This window comes from Zootoca vivipara, chromosome 1 (genome assembly GCF_965207765.1).
Source record: "Zootoca vivipara chromosome 1, rZooViv2.hap1.1, whole genome shotgun sequence".
Lineage (NCBI taxonomy): Eukaryota > Metazoa > Chordata > Lepidosauria > Squamata > Lacertidae > Zootoca > Zootoca vivipara.
In genome coordinates, this window is record NC_142582.1 from 77,517,725 (window position 1) to 77,536,430 (window position 18,706).

Consider the following 18,706-nt stretch of genomic DNA (forward strand, 5'->3'; position numbering starts at 1 on the left):
GCGGTTTGTGTAGCCAGCGAATTCTGGCCCGGGGCTGCTGCTGGGCCATCCTCGCCACACCCAGTCCAGGACCCGGGAGATGACCCTATCTTTTGTGGAATGGTGCGCAACTTCTTGTGCCTGAATGGGTCGGTCGGGAAGCAGCTCCAGGGTCATAACCTCTTGCGCAGGCGCTGGGTCGGGGCCTGTTTCTGGTAGTGGTAGCCTGCTGAGTGCGTCTGCGTGGCCCATCGCCTTCCCAGGGCGGTGGATTAGTGCATACTGGTAGCCGGCAAGGAAAATTGACCACCTGAGGACACGTGGAGACAACACTTGGGGGGTCTGCTTCTCGGGGGCAAACAGGCCAAGCAACGGCTTGTGGTCAGTCACTATGGTAAAGGGCCGCCCGTACAAGAAATCATGGAATTTTTTTACGCCCTTCACGATTGCCAGACCCTCCTTGTCAATCTGTGAGTAGTTTCGTTCGGCTGCAGCAAGCGTCTGGGAGAAGTATGCCACCGGCACCTCTCTTCCATCCGGGAGTTGGTGTCCCAGGACAGCGCCGATGCCATAGGGAGAGGCGTCGCATGCCAGCACCACTGGCAGCCTCTCGTCGAAGTGTGCCAAGACCGAGTTTGAGACGAGCAAGTCCTTGACTGCCTGGAATGCGGCCCTTTGTCGCTGGCCCCACACCCAAGGGGCCCTTTTATCTAGGAGTCTGTGTAGGGGCTCCGCTACCGCTGCCTTATGGGGAAGGAAGGCATGGTAAAAGTTCAATAGTCCCAAGAATGACTGAAGTTCGGGCTTGCTCTTGGGCGCTGGGGCCTCACAAATGGCCCGTACCTTGTCACCGGTTGGATGGACCCCTTCTGCATCCACCTTAAATCCCAGAAAGTCCACCTGCGGCACTCCCAGTAAACACTTTTCCCGCTTCACCTTGAGGCCCGCCGTCTGGAAACGGTGCAGGACGGAGCGGAGGCGGTCCTCAAATTCCTCTGGTGTGGGCCCGGCGATCAGTACATCATCGAAGAAGGGGGTGACGCCAGGAATCCCTTTAAGGAGAGAGTCCATTAGATTCTGGAATATGCCTGGTGCCACGCTAACGCCAAATTGCAGCCGCTTTACTCTGAATGCCCCTCTGTGCGTCACAATCGTCTGAGCCTCTGCTGTGGCTTCGTCCACAGGCAACTGTTGATACGCTTGGGCCAAGTCCAGTTTGCCAAAGATTTTTGACCCAGCCAGGGTGGCGAGGACATGGCTGACCACTGGCACTGGGTATGCATGGGCCGTGAGAGCCTTGTTTATGGTGCATTTGTAGTCTGCACAGATGCGGACCGAACCGTTAGGCTTGACGGGTGTGACAATTGGAGTTTCCCAGGGGGCGTTGGGCACCGGCTCCAGCACTCCTTGCTCCACGAGCCGGTCCAATTCCTCGTCTATGCGGGGTTTCAGGGCGAACGGGACCCGGCGGGCCTTGTGCCTGATGGGTCGTACAGCGGGGTCTAGCTGTAGGGCAATGGGGGGTCCTGTATATCGTCCCAATGCCCCATCGAAAACCCCTGGAAACTCTTTGCATATGGCGTCCACGTCCACTTGTAAGCTAGTGCGGTTCACCCCGGTAACGGCTAGCCCCAGAGGTCCAAACCATGCCAGTCCCAGTAAGCTAACGTAGGGGCCCTTAACTACCAGCAAGTCCAATTGTTGCTTTCGCCCTCGATATTGCACCCTGAAGGTCCCCACCCCCATTGTAGGGACCTTACGTTTCTGGAAGTCCCGGAGGGTGAATGGGGCCGGCCTTAGTTTGGGACCCCCATTAGGGCACAGTTCCCTTAATGTTCGGGCCGAGATTATGGATAGAGTTGAACCCGTGTCCAGCTCCATGCGGCATGGGGCTCCCTCTATCTGTACCTCTATATAAATTTTCTCTGTGCTGGGATGGGGCAACTGGAATACCTGGTAGTCCGTGATCTCCGTCGAGTTGCCTTGGTGCATGGTGCCGTGTGACCTGGGGCTCCTGGGTCGGTCATCTGATGCTTGTCGACGGGTGAGTCGAGCCCGACACACCCGGGCGATGTGTCCCAATTTTCTGCACTGCCTGCACTCTGCGTTGCGGAAACGACAGGTCCTCCTCTCGTGGTTCTCCCCGCAGCTTGCACAGTTCCCTCCTTCTCGTCGAGGCTGCTGTGGTGTGTGTGCTGCTTGAGTGCGCCGCTGTACTCGGTGTACTTCCTCCCTGTCAGATTCGGATTCGTCGGTGAGGTCTTCGTGGTAGACCCTCGGTTGGGATGGCGGGGCCGGTCGTGCCTCTTGCGTTGACCTCTCGGCGGCTTCGGTTGCCAGGGCTTCCTCCAGAGCAATCTGGAACGTGAGGTCTTTTTTGGCGTAGAGGCGTCGTTGCAACATCTCGTCCCTCAGGCCACCGACGAGGCGGTCACGAAGCATGTTCTCCAATTCTGAGAAGTTGCATAACCGGGCGGCTTGGCGGAGGGAGGTCACAAACCCAGTTATGGTTTCCCCCGGGGCTTGCCGTTTTGCGTAGAAGGCATTTCGGCAAGCTACCACCGAGGGCTGTGGTGAGAAGTGCTCCTTCAGCCGTTCCATTATTGTTTTGTAAGAGACGGTAGCGACATCTCTAGGTGCAAGGAGAGCCCGGGCGATTTCAAACGTCTCCTCTCCACAGACGCTGAAGAATGTCGCCCTCTTCATGGCATCGTTGGTGACTTCTTTCGCTTGCAGGAGGAAGTTGAAACGGGCGGCGTACCCTTCCCAGTCTCCTGATGCTGGTTTGAATGGCAAGAAGCTGCTGTCGGTTGCCATTCTGGGTTCCTTGGGTCCTGGAGCTGAAACCTGGATGCACGGTGCGATGCAGCGGTGCAGCAGGTGGCGGTGCTGCGGTGCAGTGCGTGGTGGCGGTCAGCTCAGCAGGATCCCATCCTCGTCGCCAGTGAAATATACTCGGAGTCGAGAGTGAATTTCATGCTCTTTATTCAGCTCATATTCATCAAGGAGAAGAAGAGAAGACGAATGGCTCTTTTCCCAAAACCATCTGCTTATATACATTATTTACACAATGGGCCTTGCGTGATTGGCTACTTCAGGGCTACACCTGTGGGCCAATTATATTGTGGATTGACTTCTGCCTGCAGCCTGATTGGCTGCTCCTACAGGCCAATCAGGTAGCAGATTCACTTCTGCCAGCCGCCTGATTGGCTGCTCCAGCAGGCCAATCAGGTTGCGGATTCACTTCCACCTGGAGTTGGATTGGGTAGCTCCCGCTGATTCTGAATCCTATTGTTCTAGGATTCAGCTCAGTACATAACAGATATAGATCTAGATTTTCCAGCTGACATTTCTTGCCACAGCTATGAATGAAATGAAACTATCTTTCATTTAAATTTATCCATCCATCCACCCATCCGTTTTCTAGTGGTCTCCGAGGATTAGCCATGAATACGATGTAGGACTGAAACAAAAAGCCACAATGTAATATACAGAGATGGCCAACTGCTGGGTTCTCAGGGGCTTTATTTTCCAGATAGTGGTCCCAGAAGTCTATTCATTCATTCATTCATTCGTTTTTGTATTTCACAAACTGTTTATACAGCTTAAGCAATATCTCTTTATCACGGTGTCTATCTCTAGCTACAGTATATCTATATCTACATATCTATATATCTATATATCTACATAAAATGGTATACAATAATACATTCATTGAAGTCAGCAATAAAAACTGGGCATAATACAATTATCAACATACTGTATACATAAAATCGACATTTTATTAAAACACCACCACCACCAAATGTGCATAATAACATTTCATGTATGGATAGGGTTGCCTAATGAAAAAAAGTTTCTAGCAGGTGTTTAAAACAATACGAGGGGAGTGCCAGCCTATTAAGGCGGGGACTTCCTGCAACACAAGCTGATCCTACATAATTCAGTGCTGGATCTTGCCCATAAGGCAATAGCCCAGAGGGCTGACAGATCCAAGGCCACTCGTGCTGCAGTAAAACCTGGGAACAGGGGTTGCAGTGTGTGGAGCAAAGGCAGGAGAATGCTGATCAAGATTTCATGTGGATCATGACTGGCTCCCCAGGGCTCTGCACATTCTCAGAGCATCTGATACAATTTTAATACACAGTTTTTGGAGCAGCAGATGATCTGAAGACATCCCCGTATAGGGAAGTTTTTAATGTTTTGTTGTGTTTTTAATATTCTGTTGGGAGCCACCCAGAGTGGATGGGGCAACCCAGTCAGATGTGTGGCAAATAAATAATAAAATTGCTGTTGTTATTGTTGTTGTTGTTTGCATCATCTTAGCCTTTATGGTGCTGTTCCTCCTCTGATGCAAATTCTGAGGCAGCTGCCAGGGCATTATTACACATAGCTGCAGTGTAATGTGCAATTTGCTCCTGAGCCAGCGACTGTTACAAATTTCTACACACAATTCTTTATGGGAGGATAAGAACAAAATCACTGTCTAATGTCGCAAATGATGCTTTAACGAAGCAAAACTTCCCTGCCTGGGGAATTCAGACAGTGACTGCGCAGTCACTGCTGTGCTATTTCCCGAATGCTATATACAGGCACAAAATATTCCACTCAGAGACATGGCCAGAAAAAGCACTTCAAGGCCCAAAGTCTCATCAGAGTCTTAAATAACTTAAATGTACCCCTCCCTCTACCTCCCAGAAAACAAACAAAGTGGTAACTCAGTTTGTTGAAAAAGAACAGATTACATGGGATTTATTTAGCTATATCGAGATTGAAGCAAAGGACAGAGTTTTGTTTTGGAAGGTGGTGGGCATTCTTGGGGGGGGGGGGTAATTGTGCTGAGTGGTCGTATAACCACATGCAACCAAGCATGGAACTTCAGGCAATATAGGGTTGGATGACTTAAGATCTTGTTGATACTACAGACTGTTATATAAAAGGTGGCTTCCATATTGCAACTTTTATTGTTTAGGAGAGGGGTGGGGAAGCTTTTTCAGCTCAGTGACCACAAATGGGGGGGCAGGGTCAGAGGCAAACACATCAGGATATTTTCTTTATCTAATACTAGGAATGGGGAGTTCCCAGTTTTCAGTATCTGTGCCATTGGGAGCTTTCTTACTAAAGCTAACTGCCCCTTTGTGGGGGGGGGGGCGCCGATGAGTCAAGGGGGTGCAACATTGAGAAAACCCATAATTCAAAAGATCCATTTGGGGCACCAGGTTGTGGGTTCGAGCCCCATGTTGGGCAAAAGATTCCTCGTGGTCTGTTCCAACTCTAAAATTCTATTAGATAAATACTAGTTAAAAAAATTATTGGCCTTGCTCAGTGTGGCATTTTACCAAAGATTACCAAAGTCCTCCCCTGTCATAGCTAAGGAAGAATGGTCAAACCTCCCTTTCCCACAAGCGGAAGTAAATGGAAATCACCCCCTGCAACTAGCATTATTATTAAAAAAAAAAACAGCACCCAAACATAGTTGTTGACTATATCAATTAAAGTATCATCTAGTTTACCCTCAATTCCAGTTCAGAAGAGACAATAAAGATCTGCTGTATGGGGTAGCTGTGAAACCAAATTAAATGATTCTGGAAGGCTTACCTGATCCTGAACTTGCTATCTGCATCTTATTCCAAGCTTCGTTGATTCAGGTTTGTTAAAGAAATGCATTTCCTCTGAAGAAAGATGAGCTACGTAGAGCACATTAAGAATCTGATTTGATTCAACGCATCTACACAGGGGGGTGCACTTAGAAAAGTGGGAAATTATTATTACAAGTTTTCGGCATTTCTACAGTTTCTATGACCTTTGGGCTGGGCAAGCGTTATGAAAACAACAGCTTTGTTCTTATTTCAATGACCACATTTCCCCACAGATTGCTGTGTACTTTTGTGCTGAATTCCAAAAAGAACAGTCCATTCTTTAAGGTGCAGATCTTTCCGAAAGTTTTAGTAATGTTGGTGCCATCTATAGGAGAAAAGGAAACACTGGGTGAGCTGCTCCCTAATGTCATCGGATAAGCGGGCAGGCCTTCTTATGGATTATTCCGGGGTGGGGTAGAGAAGGAAGGAAACAACTACGGTATTTCAGCTTTCTAGAAATCACAGGGTGCATTTCAACAGCAAAATAAACCTGGGTAAGTTTGAAAGTGGGTGTATCAACAACTGCAGTAGGGTACCTACTTTTCCTTTGCTATTTGGGGGACACACAATTACGGTGCAGACACAATTACATATAGCGTCCCTTTTAAGACTTGAAGTAGAGCATGCTATTGCTGAGAAAACACAGAGTTGAAACCATGAACAAATGGAATCAAAGTTTCATAACCTTGCTCGATTTTGTGTCCAGGGTAGCTGTCTACCAGCTTCACCTGGTACACCAGCTGAGATCCTACCTGCCTGCAGACTGTCTCCCCAGAGTGGTGCATGCTCTGGCTATCTCCCACTTGGACTACTGCAATGCGCTCTGTGTGGGGCTACCTTTGAAGGTGATCCAGAAACTACAATTAATCCAGAATGCGGCAGCTAGACTGGTGACTGGGAGCGGCTGCCGAGATCACATAACACCCATCTTGAAAGACCTACATTGGCTCCCAGTACGTTTCGAAGCACAATTCAAAGTGTTGGTGCTGACCTTTAAAGCCCTAAATGGCCTCGGCCCAGGATACCTGAAGGAGTGTCTCCACCCCCATTGTTCTGCCCGGACACTGAGTTCCAGCGCCGAGCGCCTTCTGGTAATTCCCTCACTGCGAGAAGCCAAGTTACAGGGAACCAGGCAGAGGGCCTTCTCGGTAGTGGCACCTGCCCCACCAGATGTCAAAGAAATAAACAACTATCTGACATTTAGAAGACATCTGAAGGCAGCCCTGTTTAGGGAAGTTTTTAATGACTGATGTTTTAATCTATTTTAAATCTTTTGTTGGAAGCCGCTCAGAGTGGCTGGGAAAATTCTTCTTCTTCTTCTTCTTCTTCTTCTTCTTCTTCTTCTTCTTCTTCTTCTTCTTCTTCTTCTTCTTCTTCTTCTTCTTCTTCCAGCACTTCTGCGCCCATAAGTAAAAAGCAATATAAAATCAATACAAATCTGAGGTTCTGCTCCCCCAACAAAAACCTGGCCCCATAACAAACATCTTGGCTACTTGCAAAAAGATATTGTCATCCGGAGGTGTCCTGGCTGCCTATAGTCCCACACACCCTTACCTGGGAGTAAGGCCCACTGAATTTAGTGGGGTTTTCTTCTGAGTAAACAGTCATTTACTACATGCAAGACAGCAGCACCAGGTGACCCTACGTCCCTTGGCAACATCCGAAGGCCCTGATCTGCTAGGCGCTGGGGTGGATTGCATCCTGCACCCTGCAGAGTCAGACCCAGGCTGCTACCGGGGCCAGCACTGGCAGGCAGCAGCAACAAGCAGCTCTGGCTTTCCTGTTGGGAAACGCTGCATTAGACTACACATATTCCAGCACTGACAACAAGGCCTCTCATTCCTGATTTTTCAGTACCTAACGTTTCTTAAGGACCTAAAGTCAAGATTTACCGCTGTGTTTGCTTTTTAAGTAATAATAATGAATAAATAAATAATCACTGCTGCTATAAATTATGAAGCTAGGAAGCAGAATCCAAAGACCTAAATAAAAAAGAAAGAGGGAGAAACCTTGGAGGGTTTCCCCTTTTTAATCTAAATTTGAAGAGATGCATAAATGCTGAATACATCCCAGGAGATGTTTCCAAGCACAATTCAAAGTGTTGGTGCAGACCATTAAAGCCCTAAATGGCCTCGGCCCAGTATACCGGAAAAAGCATCTCCACTCTCATCGTTCTGCCTGGATACTGAGCTCCTCCTCCAAGGGTCTTCTGGCGGTTCCCTCACTGCTGTGGGGATGTAAACCAGGAGCAGTCAAGTCACATCATTTCCTAGAGTGACCACATGGAGGGACACCTGACCAGGTCAACAGCGGACTTCCTGCCACTGATCTGGGATGGACTTCCTCTGCATGTAATTGAGATGGACGTTACCTGTCCAGGTAAAATATAAGGACAGGGCAGCGGCCATGTTCTCTCTCTTCTGACTACGCACTCAAGCTGACCACATCTTAGCATAGCTGCCAGGTTTTCGCTTTTCTCGCGAGGAAGCCTATTCAGCATAAGGGAAAATCCCTGTAAAAAAGGGATAACTTGGCAGCTATGCATCTTAGTGAGAGATCCTCTCTCGGCTTCCAGCCAAGAGAGGAGAAAATGGAGTCTCATTCCATATGATTAGACTCTATATGTATATATTACTTTTCTAAGCAAGCCTGCCTTCTGAGATTGTGCTGTTAAATCAGGATGTCTCGTGAGTAAACTCTTTCATACTTTTAAAGAGCATTGTGTTGTGTCTTTTCTTTTAAGAGGGATAAAAGGGGGAATATACCAGGAATATATATTATTCTAGAGGCTTTAGCAAGCCTGCGCAACCGTTTCTGCTGTGTCTCAAAGGGGAATGTAACTCTGCTAAGTTTGAAGCTTGATAACACAAGCTAGGATAGGATATATTAAACAATATCTCCTCATCCACATTCCTGAACATTCCCACAACTGCAAGAAGTGAACTTACAGGGAAGCAGGCAGATGGCCTTCTCAGTAGTGGCTCCCATCCTGTGGAACGCCCTCCCTCCAGATGTCAAGGAGATAAAGAATTACACAACTTTTAGAAGACATCTGAAGGCAGCCCTGTATCGGGAGGCTTTTAATGCTTGATGCTTTTATGTGTTTTTGATGTTTTTATTATGTTTTTAGATATGCTGTATTATGTTTTTAGATATTGCTGTTAGGGTTGCCAGACTCAATAGAGGACAGGACTTCTGTGCCTTTAATTGCCCCACTCTCTTTTGAGTCTGGAAACCTTAAAGAGAAACCAGCAGACCCTTTGTTTAATTTCCAAGCAAAGGGTCTGCTGGTTTCTCTTTAAGGTTTCCAGACTCAAAAGAGAGCAGGGCAATTAAAGGCACAGAAGTCCTGTCCTCTATTGAGCCTGGCAACCCTAATTGCTGTAAGCCGCCCAGAGTGGCTGGAGAAGCCCAGCCAGATGAGCATGGTATTATTATTATTATTATTATTATTATTATTATTATTATTATTATTATTATTACAGCTATGATGCTATCAGCCCATAAAGGATATGGGTTTGGAAGGGGTTTTCTCTTTTTTGCAAGTCTAAATCTTCACAAAATAACAGAATTAGGTGAAGGGGAGAATTGTACCCAATGTCACCAACGACATCACAAGCACTATCAAATTGGTGTCTGTGGCGTCAGAGCCACCTAATCAGTGCACATGACACTTTTTCTGAAGGTACTCAAGAGTACACAGTACCGGCATTTTTATTTTTTAAAAAAGTTAAAAGTGTGGCACTTACTGTAACAACTACATGAGTACCAACACCCTTTCTCTATTTTTAAAAAAACACTGGTTATTTTTATCGATATTTAATTTCTTACCATCCCTTTACCAACATGTTTCAGACTGATTTAAATTTTTTTTTGATACATTGTACAAGAAAGTCTGTACATAAGTCTGTTGGATAATTATAATTAACATATTATACAAAGTTCCATGGTTATGGATTTGTTTTGTTCAGACTTTCATGCCTTAGCTCATGGTTGAGGATCCATTCTCCCTGACATCTCTTCACTACCAGAATCCGACTTTTCCCTTCACCACCTCTTGGCTCCACTTCTTCCAAATTGCCCACAGAACCCCAGATCATTGTCTCACAATCATGACATGTAATACAGCCGCTGAGGTGCCTAGATCTGGGCACAATCCTAACTGTTGCAATACAGAGAAAATGAATACTGCGCAAATTTCCCAAGGCCAGAAGTATTAGATATTTACAAGATTAAGGATGAAACTCTGTCCCCGCTGAAGTTAGCAGTAAAATTTGTGTAGGCCAAGAGTTCATCTTAAAACCGCACTTCTGCTGTCAGCTGAATCCGTCCACTCATTCATGCATCAGGGTGGCACAGGTGTAACTTGCGGGCAGAATTCAGCTTCATAAATCATCCTGGAATGAGGCTTGTGGCTGCTGCTATAGTGTTGCTGAGAAACTTCCTGTGTGAAATAGCAACTGGGGTGGTGCTTTTTGTCCCTCTTGTGCAACCTCCCGGACCTCAGCAATGCTCCTGCCCTCTGCTCTGCCCGGTTACTTTTGATGTTGCTCATTAAACAACACAGGCCTATTCCAATGTGGAGATCAATCTTCATTCTCCTCATTCCTGGGAACTTTCGGAGTTGGGCTTGCGAGCTATTGAAATATCATCTCCCTCTCTCCTATCTGCTGCTATTTGCAAAAGAAGGGCTCTTTTTATTTTTGTGACCCATGGAATCTGAAAAACAAAACAAGGAAAGCAATTCATAAACCGAGTGAGTGAAACAGCTAAACCAAACATCCGTCAGCAGTGGACAGACTGTGATAGACTTCTACTCCATCAATAGAGGTCTAGGTGCTCAAACGTTAATGCACACGGCTGCTTTGTACCGGTATTATTGTTGTTGCCATTGCACCATCAACTCATTGCTGTAGGAGGTAGATGTGATCATTGCCGACATCATTGGTCCATTTAGTTCAGCACTGTTTGCATGCACCGGCAACAGCCCTCTAGGGTTTCATGCAGGGGGGGAGGTCTCTTAGCCTTACCTGGAGATGTAAAGGATTGAATAGGGGACTTTTTGCACGTAGAACATGGATGTACTCTCCCACTGAGCTATGGCCCTTGCCCTTGAGAACAGCTCACCACACCACAGACTTCAGCTATTTATTATTTACTGGGGAAAGCACTAAAGCAGAAAGGTCTGGAAAAGACCCCTGTCCCAAAGCCTGCTAAACTGTCCTGATTTACTGGCCCATCTGGACCCAGAGCTGTTCAACTCTGGCGGGTGTCTACTGGAAAAGTGAACTGAGCTGTCCACAACAGAATCTGATGGTATAGATCAGGGATGGGGACCCTACAGCCCTTCAGTTGTTGCTTGAGCCCAGCTCCCATCAGCCTCAGGCAGGAAGCACAGCCAGTGCTCAGGAATGATGGAAGTTGGAGACCAACAACATCTAGAAGGCCATGGGTTCCCCATCCCTGGTACAGTATATGTATTGTATTGAAGCAATGATTCTTCAACATCAACTTTGTTGGACTGGTCATGTTGTACAGATGCCTGATGACCGTCTTCCAAAGCAACTACTCTATTCCGAACTTAAAAATGGAAAGCGTAATGCTGGTGGTCAACAAAAGAGGTTTAAAGACTGTCTCAAGGCAGATCTTTAAAAAATGTAGTATAAACACTGACAACTGGGAAACACTGGCCTTCAAGTGCTCCAGTTGGAGAACAGCCTTTACCAAAGGTGTCATGGGCTTTGAAGAAACTCGATCTCAGGACGCAAGGGAGAAACATGCTAAGAGGAAGGCATGCTTGGCAAATCCACACCTTGATCAACTCCCGCCTGGAAACCAATGTCCCCACTGTGGAAGGACGTGTGGATCCAGAATTGGCCTTCACAGTCACTTACGGACCCATTGTTAAAACCGTGTTTATGGAAGACAATCTTACTCGGCTACGAGTGATCGCCAAAGAAGAAAGATTGTTGCACACACCCCAAACTCCGATTGGTGCAGGATTCCAGGGTTCTATGTGGCGCTGTGGTTAAACCACTGAGCCTAGGGCTTGCTGATCAGAAGGTCGGCGGTTCGAATCCCTGTGACGGGGTGAGCTCCCGTTGCTTGGTCCCAGCTCCTGCCAACCTAGCAGTTCGAAAGCATGTCAAAATGCAAGTAGATAAATAGGAACCGCTACAGCGGGAAGGTAAACGGCGTTTCCATGTGCTTCTCTGGTTTGCCAGAAGTGGCTTTGTCATGCTGGCCACATGACCTGGAAGCTGTATGCCGGCTCCCTCGGACAATAATGCGAGATGAGCGCGCAACCCCAGAGTCGGTCACGACTGGACCTAATGGTCAGGGGTCCCTTTACCTTTATGTGCATACCAAGGGTTGATGTTTCCTTTTGGAATTCCTTTTGGAATGAGGCACAGTGGAGACTGTGGTGTCCTTATGATATATGGTTTATCACATGTATACAACCTGAGCCTAAGATGGAGGGGTTCACAGCATTAACACCCCCAAAAGGTCTGGTTTCTCCCATAGGTGCAAACTTTGGATTCTTGCATAAATCAGGCCTGGTTCTCTCTCTGCCTTTCCAGCCTTCAGCTTTTGCATTCAGCTTCTAGCTCATATGACTCAACTCTCAACTCAATATTTTATGCAAGTTGATGTCTTCCTCCCTCCCTCCCTCCCTCCCTTGGGCAGCCACCTCCCCACTCCTACCCCTGGCATTGCTTTCTTTTCCCAGCTTGCCACCCGGCTTTCCGTGCCATTTCCAAGTGTATCTGAGCTGGGGCAACTGGGGAGAGGAAGGTGGACAGGCCAGTCAGCTGGCTGGTAGGAGGGGCAAGGGGTGAGCGGTCAGGCATAAACTTCTTGCACATGGGTGGGGGGTGAGAGGTGAGCAGGAGCAGGGTAGGGGCACCGGGGAGGCCTGAGTCCAGTGGCATGCAGTGGAGGAAGGTGTGCTCTGCAGAAGTGCAGAGAGAAGAGGAGCCGCCTCCCCCATATTTTGTTCATGTTGGTGCCTATGAAGTATGTCCAAACTCTCTACTGAGGTGACATTACCTTTCCTATTGTCTGTCACCCAGGTGTGCCTGTGTTCCTGTTTCGGAGCAAGAATTTCCTCAAACATCTCCAAGAAGCTTTGTGCTTCTTTTACACTCAGCCCTGCCATCACCTCCTTTGTCCTGTGCCTAAAAGAGAAATGTCACTGTCCCTTTTTTCTTTCTAATCGCATTTGCATGACGTTTTTACAACACCGTGAGGCAGCTTCAAGGCAACCTCTTTAGTGAGCATCTGTTCTGTTTGTTTGCGCAAAGTTTGTCGGGAGGCTCTGTCGGCTGTCTATTGGGCCTTCATTCTGATTTGTTTTTACAGGGGGGTTATATGACATCTCAAGCAATTGTAATCCTATTATTTTCTTGTGCATTTTCTCATCACTTTCTTTATCTCAAAAAAAATCCAGGGCTGGTTTTTGTGTGTCCAGGTGGGGGCTGTTGTTGGGTATGAGCAACCTTGCATGCTTCCAGTCAGCAGAGCTGAGACTAACAGTCAGGGGGAAATACATTTTGTTGTTTCCCACTAATGCTGAAGCTCTGCTCCTTCCTCTTGTATTCTCTCTCTCTCTCTCTTTCTTTCTTTCTTTCTCCCCCTCTCCCTCTCCCCCCCCCTCTCTCTCTCTCTTTCCTTGCACAAGATTGCTACAATATTGCTATGGTATTTCCTCCAGTGATGTAAACTTTGAATTCAAAGCCATCCTTGAAGTAACTGTAAATAATGAACTCTTTTCCCTTTACCATTGGAACTACTGCATGTTTTATCTTTCCCTTTTAAGCAATGTTAGTGATGTATGAATGAGACAGAATGGACAGTGGTAGGACTGAGTAACTCCAGGCAGCTCTAGCTTCTAATTTTTACAACTCTGCAACACACACACACACACACACACACACACACACACACACACAAAAATTGTATTTTTAAAACCTATCGAGGGTTTATTATGAAAATGCTCCAAATCCACTTTAAATGTGCAATCAAAATTTGCTGCTATGGGATTGAATTCCGCCTACAAAATTTTAGTTCTTTATTTACTATGTTCAGTACCTGCAACTGTGGCTTGTTTCATGCATCCCCCCCCCATCCCCAGGCAATGCCAATCTGCAGAGGAAAAATAATCTTCTATATGAGGCAGGGAGGAATCCAATTTCATGGAATAGTATGGGATTCAAATTCTTGTCAAATCCTTGGAAGCTGAAGGTCTTTTCATACAGTACAATAATTTTGAATTCTGCACCTGGGAACATAATCAGTGTTAAAACATCTGCCTTGCATTTAGAAGGTTCCAAGTTCTATACCTGGCATCTCCAGGTAGGGCTGGGAGAACACCTTGAATGGGACCCTGGAGAGATGCTGCCAGTCAGTGTAAACAATAGTGAGCTGGATGACACTGTATAAAGGAGCGTCTCATGTTCCTATGAAAGGAACAATCCAGTGTCTGCAAAAAAAGGGGGGGAGGCTTTCTATACATCTATATTGAGAATATGCTCAGTGGCAAACCCTGTGAAATGTTTAAAGAAGCCCAGCATGGGAGTCAATGCCTGGTCACTGATGTCTCCACTGCCCATTCACTTTCCTTCTCCCTTTGTACCAAATTTGCACAACTGCTCAGTGGGAGAGTGCAAGACAGGCAAAGGAAGAGGCTCGGTCCCATGATCTGCTTGCATACTCAAAAAGAGAAGGTGAACAAATAGAGAAAGCAAGGAGCTGCTGCAGAGGTGCGAACCTTTGCAGCTGCCCAACAATGCCTACCTACCTTTGATGCCTCTCGGCCTCCTTCTTGAAAAGTGCTTTCAGAAGCAGAAAACAAAGGTATGTTGTATACTAACACAATTCAGGCAACAAGCTACCTGAATAAAGAGGGGATACGCTGAAGCTCCTTTTGCTACCTGCCATGCATTTCTTTTCTCTGTTTCAGAATACTGTGGCATATTATGTTAACTTTCCGTCTACACCCTTCAAATGGATGGACACATAAAAGCCACCTTACACATTATTTATTTATTGTCCTGCAAAAGTTACATCACTATCCTTTACTATGCTCCATATTGCTTCCAAAACGATTGTTCTGAAATAGGGAGTGGCAGGCATTTTGTAATGTCCAACACACACATCCCTTAAAGACTGTCTCTTTCACTTGCCAGTTGTGGCTTAGTCCTCAGGCATTACTGCCTGTGGCATCTTTGCAGCAGGTTTGGATGGTGGAGTCTCCTGCCAGAAGGTGAGGAAAGGGACATCTCTGGTGGCCTTTTGGAAGGAGCTCCTCCATCAGGCTTTCAGCTGACAATACAGTGGTACCTCGGGTTACAGATGCTTCGGGTTACAGACTCCACTAACTCAGAAATAGTACCTCAGGTTAAGAACTTTGCTTCAGGATGAGAACAGAAATCGCGTGGCAGCGGCATGGTGGCAGCGGGAGGCCCCATTAGCTAAAGTGGTACCTCAGGTTAAGAACAGTTTCAGGTTAAAAACGGACCTCCGGAACGAATTAAGTTCTTAACCCGAGGTACCACTGTATTGTTCTTGATATTGTTTTCTGCTGCTGTTTTGATGCTGCTGTCGATATTATGCTAAACACTGTAGTAATAATAATAATATATTATTTATACCCCGCCCATCTGGCTGAGCCTCCCCAGCCAACCTGGGCGGCTCCCATTCGAATATTAAAACAATACAGCATTAAATATTAAAAGCTTCCCTAAACAGGGCTGCCTTCAGATGTCTTTTAAAATTAAGATAGCTGCTTATTTCCTTGACATCTGATGGAAGGGCGTTCCACAGGGCGGGTGCTGCTACCGAGAAGGCCCTCTGTCTGATTCCCTGTAACCTCACTTCTCACAATGAGGGAACTGCCAGAAGGCTCTCGGAGCTGGACCTCAGTGTCCGGGCTGAACAGTGGGGGTGGAGATGCTCCTTCAGGTAGCAGGACCAAGGCCGTTTAGGGCTTTAAAAGGTAGTGCATTTTTGTTTTTAAGATTGTACTTTTATTATGTTGCCTCCCGGTCTGAACAATTTGGGAAAGTAGGATTTCAATCTTTTAATGATTATATCTTATGGCGTCTATATTCCACCTTTTCCTTCTAAGGAGCACAAGGTGGGGTTCATGGTTCTCCCCCTCCTCACCTACCAGCACATCAAACATGGGCCACATCTCTGACACACACATTCATACACACAACACTGTGTCTCATACTTAAGCAGTGCCACACATGGCATGTCAAATGCATACAGTACATGTGAATGAGTGTTTTAAGCAGTGCTTGTGTTTAATTTGTTCTTAATATTCTGTTGGGAGCCGCCAAGAATGGTTGGGGAAACCCAGCCAGATGGGCAGGGTATAAATACATAATAATAATTATTATATTTGGAAAGGTATGGGAAAGGTAAAGGTAAAGGACCCCTGGATGGATAAGTCCAGTCAAACTTGAATATAGGGGGCAGTGCTCATCTCGCTTCAGGCCCAGGGAGCTGGTGTTTGTCCACAGACAGCTTTCTGGGTCATGTGGCCAGCATGACTAAACTGCTTCTGGCACAACAGGACATCGTGACGAGTGCCAGAGAGCACAGAAACACCATTCACCTTCCTGCCGCAGCGGTACCTATTTATCTACTCACGCTGGTATGCTTTCAATGGAGTGGGTGGCACTGTGGTCTAAACCTCCGAGCTTCTTGGACTTGCTGATCAGGAGGTCGGCAGTTCGTGTCTGTGTGACCGCGGTGAGCTCCTGTTGCTCTGTCCCAGCTCCTGCCAGCCAACCTAGCAGTTTGAAAGGGGAGGTATGGACTATGTGGTACACTGTGTGAATGTGCTTGTATGAATTACCGGTAATAAACAATTACCTGGAAGAAATACACATTTCGTATATTAACTGAGGAATGGTCATCACATGCGTTGATTGAACATATCACATGCAGATGTGACTTTAAGGCTGGACTGCAATGAACTTTACGTGGGACTTCTCTTGCACTTGGACCAGAAACTGCAGTTGGTGCAGAATGTTGTTCACTGTACTGCCTTCTAAAAACTTCTTTATATTATAGGAAAACCTATCCAGATACGAAAACTTGGGATGTACAGTATTTTAACATGTAATTTTATAATTTTAAATGATTGACTTTTAAGTTACCTTGTTTTTAACTGACTTTAATTGATAATTTTAAAATCCATTTTATTTTGTGTAAAACTTATAGGATTTTACAATTAAGCAGCGGACAAATAGCCTGGAGAAGAGAAGGTTAAGGGGTGATATGATAGCCATGTTCAAATATATAAAAGGATGTCATATAGAGGAGGGAGAAAGGTTATTTTCTGCTGCTCCAGAGAAGCAGACACGGAGCAATGGATTCAAACTACAAGAAAGAAGATTCCACCTAAACATTAGGAAGAACTTCCTGACAGTAAGAGCTGTTCAGCAGTGGAATTTGCTACCAAGGAGTGTGGTGGAGTCTCCTTCTTTGGAGGTCTTTAAGCAGAGGCTTGACAGGCATATGTCAAGAATGCTTTGATGGTGTTTCCTACTTGGCAGGGGGTTGGACTGGATGGCCCTTGTGGTCTCTTCCAACTCTGTGATTCTATGAAATCCCATTAAATAAATATACAAATAGGTGACCTGACCAGCCTGCTACTGAGTTTTCAGTATAAACATATAAAAATAAATTATCATTATATATTGTATGAGTTGCATTCCTTATAGGACAACATCCATTTCTAAATGCATTTTTACATTCAATTTTTATTGTAGTTCTCCCTGTTTTAGTACTTGGAGGTTATACATATGACAAATGCATTTATGGTTGGGGAAGTCTGTGCATAAATATATTTATTCTACTCTATTTTTGTTATGCTTTCTTTGCTTTTTTTCTTTCTGTACAAGAGCCAATTTCAGCATATCTTTGCCCCATTAAGAGGATGTCCATATAAAATCCTTTGGGGTTGATCCAGTTGGTCCTTTATGTACACCCTCAGATGTGCACAGCTAGCCAACAACTGCTGCTCTCTACTTGAAGGACGGCTGTGGGCTGATGCTATGGGGATGGTTTCAGCACCAAGAATTCCCTACCTGTGGAACAATATGCATGGGAGTGGAGTGAGGAGGGTTTGGTGAGCAATGGGATTCTGCCTATTGTTTTTACATTTTAAAATGATTGCAGATCAATTTTATGTCTCACTAGTCCCCCCCAAAAAGAAGCAACAACTCCAGGAAAATATTATGACTACAGATTAATTATCTTTCATCACCTCACTTTCAGCAAAATAGCACTTAAGGACCTTGAATAAATATTTTCCCCCTCCCTTTGTGCCAGAAATGGATATTAAGTATTTGGAATTCCTTCCATCTCCATAATTTAAGTGAGCATCTGCCTTCTTCCATTGCTTTTTTTTCTTTGTTCCTTCTGTGCCAGGTCTTATAAAACAAGATACCCTAGGATTTCATTCTAAAAATCTTATATTACTGCCTTGTGGTATACTGGACACGACAGATTCCTGCTTAATAATACTGTCTTACAGAATTCCTGCATGGTAACTGAATCCTAAGGGATTCCTTCCTGGTAACCATATCTCCCTGGGCTTCAGCAGCAATGCTTCCCAACAGGATATCCCTAGCTCCACCAGATGACAAGTTATGAAGCTTTCTTACCATTTCAAAGATAGTTTAACAACATAAAGAACATGTACACAAAGGAATTGCATCATGGTTACATTCCTTCATTTATATGAGCGCATGAATGCTAAGATCTTCCTGTTTAAATTAGATTTAGGACCACTACGAGGGTATCGACACATTTGGAGCTGTGTGGAAATGGAGCAGGTATATTTTTTCCCCTTCAAACATTCAATGGATCCAGTGCTCAAAGTATGTGGGATGTCCTCATGGGAATCCAGTCATGTTTAGTCTCCAACCCAGCAGAGTTGTCTCTCTCTCTGACAGTAAGAGCTGTTCAACAGTGGAATTTGCTGCCAAGAAGTGTGGTGGAGTCTCCTTCTTTGGAGGTCTTTAAGCAGAGGCTTGACAGGCATATGTCAAGAATGCTTTGATGGTGTT